The sequence below is a fragment of the Bison bison genome, unplaced genomic scaffold (genome assembly GCF_000754665.1).
Source record: "Bison bison bison isolate TAMUID 2011002044 unplaced genomic scaffold, Bison_UMD1.0 scf7180017864491, whole genome shotgun sequence".
Classification (NCBI taxonomy): Eukaryota; Metazoa; Chordata; class Mammalia; order Artiodactyla; family Bovidae; genus Bison; species Bison bison.
In genome coordinates this window covers 4,412,741-4,417,843 of record NW_011495050.1, presented here as the reverse complement: position 1 = coordinate 4,417,843, position 5,103 = coordinate 4,412,741, and the positions used below count along the sequence as shown (strand labels likewise).

Genomic DNA, 5,103 nt, shown 5'->3' with positions numbered 1-5,103 from the left:
ACCAGTCCATTCTGAAGGAGATCAGTCCTAGGATTTCTTTGGAAGGAATGATGCTAAAGCTGAAACTCCAGTACTTTGGCCACCTCATGCGAAGAGTTGACTCATTGGAAAAGACTCTGATGCTGGGAGGGATTGGGGGCAGGAGGAGAAGGGGACGACAGAGGATGAGATGGCTGGATGGCATCACTGACTCGATGGACGTGAGTTTGAGTGAACTCTGGGAGTTGGTGATGGACAGGGAGGTCTGGTGTGCTGCGATTCATGGGGTTGGGTCGCAAAGAGTCGGACACGACTGAGCAACTGAACTGAACTGATCCATTAGCTCTCATCTCTTCTTTTGTGAAGCAGAGCAAGGAGAAAAATCTTATAAGTGGAAAGCAAACACTGATCATACAAGTCAGAAAACAAGCTGCTAATGAGTTTCAAGTTGCTACAATGTATGTGTTAAGGTACAATTGAAAGTGCTAATAGATCTTAAGTTGTATATGATTTTGAACTGTCATGGTTATTTCACTGATTTGCTTGATCTTCCTAAACACTTTCCCAAGGACTCAATTCATTTCAGCAAGCATTTATTGAAGGCTTGTGTGAGCAAATACCTGAAGCACACTTTTTGATAAAAAAGGGAAAAGGAAAAAAAAAAAAAGGGAAATGAGACTGGCCTTCCCTTTGTAACGCAAATACAGACTTTTTTTCAGTTCCCAATTTTTGTTTAGATCTGAGCATATGTTACAGAGATGGTAACTCCTCTGGGAGAAATTAACAGCTCTCTAAGTCAACAAAAGAAATGATGCCCGTGTCAAAATATTATGGAGAGGCAAAGACACTAACACTGAATCCAAGCTTGAAAAGTAGAGTGATGAGGGGAATGGGATAGGGCTTCATAATAGAAAGAAGAGGATTTGTGCTCCAAGGGCTTCAACGGTAACTCAGCTGGTAAAGAATCCACCTGCAATGCAAGAGACCCTGGTTCAATTCCTGGATCGGGAAGTTCCCCTGGAAAAGGGATAGGCTACCCCTCTAGTATTCTTGGGTTTCCTTGATGGCTCAGATTGTAAAGAACATGCCTGCAAGAGGGAGACCTGGGTTTGATCCCTGGGTTGGGAAGATCCCCTGGAGGAGAGCATGGCAATCCACTCCAGTATTCTTGCCTGAAGAATCCCCATGGACAGAGGAGCCTGGCGGGCTATAGTCCGTGGGATCACAAAGAGTCAGACACGACTGAGTGACTAAGCACAAGGAACTATGTGACTATTGCACAGTGTGTTTAACTTTCCTGAGACCTATTCCCTAATGTGAGGAGACAGAGTTGAAAAAAAAAAAAATCTTTAGTTGTTGTAGACGTATGAATTAAAGATAATGTATATAAAGCACAATTTCTACTGGCACACAGTAGAAACTCAACACTGGTAGGTAGTATAAACAAGCAGGAAAAAAGTGGATATAGTCCACTAATTGAGACTTTAAGAACCAAAATATCTATTCTGCAATGCTTAGGAAAATTTGACATCTGCTCTCTCCCTTAACAACATCCCGAACATCCCAACTTCTGTTTGAATCCTGTATGTCTTTTCAATTGTCTTGGCTATGTGTATTCATGAAGAAGCAGAAAGGAAAATGGAGACCTGATCTCTAAGCTCCTGCCATAGCTTTACAGAGATGGAGCAAGGGATAAGATAACAGATAAGGGATAAGAATATAATGGAGTTCCCTTCAGTTATGGGGGCATAACCCCCTTTTAGACTAATCTTCCCCCTTGTAACAATTATAGACTCTGGAAAAAAAAATAAACCTGAAGATTCCGAAGAGTAAACAAAAGCAGGCAGATTATGGAGGGAAGTATAGAAATGTGGAGCAGCAACAAGCATGGGGTAAGTTCTGCATTTTCCTATGGTTTTGCCCCAGACTTGGGCTGCAGTAACAGAGTTTACTCCTTGGAAGGAAAGTTATGACCAACCTAGACAGCATATTCAAAAGCAGAGACATTACTTTGCCAACAAAGGTTCATCTAGTCAAGGCTATGGTTTTTCCTGTGGTCATGTATGGATGTGAGAGTTGGACTGTGAAGAAGGCTGAGCACCGAAGAATTGATACTTTTGAACTGTGATGTTGGAGAAGACTCTTGAAAGTCCCTTGGACTGCAAGGAGATCCAACCAGTCTCTTCTGAAGGAGATCAGCCCTGGGATTTCTTTGGAAGGAATGATGCTAAAGCTGAAACTCCAGTACTTTGGCCACCTCATGCGAAAAGTTGACTCATTGGAAAAGACTCTGATGCCGGGAGGGATTGGGGGCAGGAGGAGAAGGGGACGACAGAGGATGAGATGGCTGGATGGCATCACCAACTCAATGGATGTGAGTCTGGGTGAACTCCAGGAGTTGGTAATAGACAGGGAGGCCTGGTGTGCTGTGATTCATGGGGTCGCAAAGAGTCAGACACGACTGAGCGACTGAACTGAACTGAACTGAACAGAGTTTATTGAAACTCAAGAAGCTAAAACTATAAGAGAAGCCCCACCATCTTCCTTGAAAGAAGAACCAAGGAAAGAGCCTGTACAGCAGCCAACACTGGATGGTGGAAAGAGAATCCCAGAGGATTAGGTAAATCTCTAATCCTATGCATGAAAACTTTTTTAAAAGGTTCATGTTGACACTTTAACCAAGCATATGTGGGACAGATTTAAAACAATACAGCAAAGGCCTAAAGAATTGAACTAAAATTTAGATGACTGCCCACAGAAAGTAAGAAAAGAGTTATAGCTTATGCTGTACCAAATTACTTGATGGTATAAAAAGGAAACATCAACAAAGTTTCTCAGAGGAATATAATAGAACCCAGAGTCTATACAACAAAACTTTCAGAATGCCCATGGTAGAATCCAAAATACCCCAAAACACAAAGAAGCAGAAAAATACAAATTCTCAGTGACCTGAAATTCCACAAGAAGCTAAAATTTGAAAGTTATATCAAAGAACTTGAATCCAGAATTTAAAAAGAACTCAAACAACGTGCCAGTTTACAAATGTGAAAAAGATTTGACAGACACGTCATAAAAGATAGACATGGATAATAAGCACATGGAAAAAAAATGTTCCTCATCATGAGAAAAAAATAAACAATGATATACATAAATTAAATACTTTTCATAACAATTAGAATTAAAAACACTGGCAATACCAAGTGCTGGGGGTGATCTCACCTCAGAAAGTGTTGGTGGGGATGTCAAATTGTACAAACGCTTTAGAAAACAGTTTAGTGGATTTGTTAAAATTTAAACAAGCACTATCTATAAGCCAGTGAATCCACCATCTATAACCTGATTCTATACGAAAACATGTTTACAGATGTTCATAGCAGCTTCATTTGTAATATTCTAAAAGTGGAAATAACCCAAATATCCATCAGGAGTGAAGAGATAAACAAAATATGGTATGACCATGCAGTGGAATAGTACTCAGCAGTCAAAAGGTACCACTCACTAATATTTGCATCAACAGGTAATGACTCAAAATTATTATACTCAATGAAAAAAATCCAGGCAATAAAGTGCACATACTGATGTTTACACTTTTATAAAAGTCTATAAAATGAACATTTATCTATAATAATAGAAATAGGTAAGTGATTTCATAACATAAGGGACACACAGTGAGGCACGAGGGAAAACATCACATTGAAAGTTTGGAGGTGTTAGAAATGTTCCATGTCTTGGGGTTCCCTGCTGGCCCAGTGGTTAATAATCCACCCGCCAATGTAGTGGACACAGTTCCGATCCCTGGTCTAGGAAGATCCCTCAGGCCCCAGACCAGCTAAGCCTGTGAGCTGCCAACTACTGGAGCCCACGTACCCTAGAGCCGGGGCTCTGCAACAAAAGATGCCACCACAGTAAGAAGCTTGTGCCCTGCAGCTGGAGAGGAGCCCCCGCTCGCCACAACTAGAGAAAAGCCTGAGCAGTAACAAAGAGCCAGCACAGCCAGAAAGAAATAAATAAAATTTTAAGAAAGTTCAGCATCTTGACTGTGGTAGTTATTCGGTGTACTGCTACTGCTAAGTCACTTCAGTTGTGTCTGACTCTGTGTGACCCCATAGACGGCAGCCCAACAGGCTCCCCCGTCCCTGGGATTCTCCAGGCAAGAACACTGGAGTGGGTTGCCATTTCCTTCTCCAATGCATGAAAGTGAAAAGTGAAAGTGAAGTCGCTCAGTCGTGTCTGACCCTCAGCGACTCCATGGACTGCAGCCTTCCAGGCTCCTCCGTCCATGGGATTTTCTGGGCAAGAGTACTGGAGTGGGGTGCCATTGCCTTCTCCATAAACATATGTCAAAACTCAAACTGTACACTTGAAATATGTGCAACTTTATTGCATGTAAAACTAAATTAATAAAAACCATTTCTTTGAAAAGAAAGAAGATACGGTGCCTGCTTTCAAAGATTTTTATAATCTAGGTATAGAGGTGAGATAAAGATAAGATTTTTTAAATTAAGGTAGCTAGGTCCAAAAAGTAGAACTAAAAGCAATACTTTTGAATCTTATGCTAGGAAATGTTAAAGTCTAATTTGAGATGAATAAACAGGGTTTTCTCCCCACTTATGACTTTGCTCATGCAAAGGGAACCAATGAATCTGATTATTAGTATTCAAAGCATAAAGCAGGTCTTAGTTGGCTAAGTTTTAATTGAAAAACACATTAGGACTATGTTTTTAGATGGACTTTAAAACCTCCCCAGGGCTTATTCCAGATCTTCATCTGTGGGCCTTTCCCTGGTGGCTCAGAGGTTAAAGCGTCTGCCTGCAATGCGGGAGACCCAGGTTCGATCCCTGGGTTGGGAAGATTTCCTGGAAAAGGAAATGGCAACCCACTCCGGTATTCTTGCCTGGAGAATCCCATGGACGGAGGAGCCTGATGGGCTGCAGTCCACGGGGTCGCAAAGAGTCGGACATGACTGAGCAACTTCACTTTCACTTTCTTATCACTTTCTTATCCTGATGAACTTTTTCCTAACACGTGAGACTTCAATGTAAGTCTCTAGAACTGCATAGCATCTCATATCTGTGTTTTGGTGCAATCACGGAAAGGGACTTGATTCAGGCTGCCAAGTATTTA

At 41.5% G+C, this 5,103-nt stretch overlaps 1 non-coding gene across 1 annotated transcript; it reads left to right on the top strand.

Annotated features, from left to right (window-relative positions):
* The first annotated feature begins 4,757 nt into the window (after positions 1-4,757).
* On the top strand, positions 4,758-4,829 carry TRNAC-GCA. The gene has a single exon. It is a non-coding gene; the product is annotated as a tRNA-Cys (tRNA).
* The last annotated feature ends 274 nt before the right edge of the window (positions 4,830-5,103 follow it).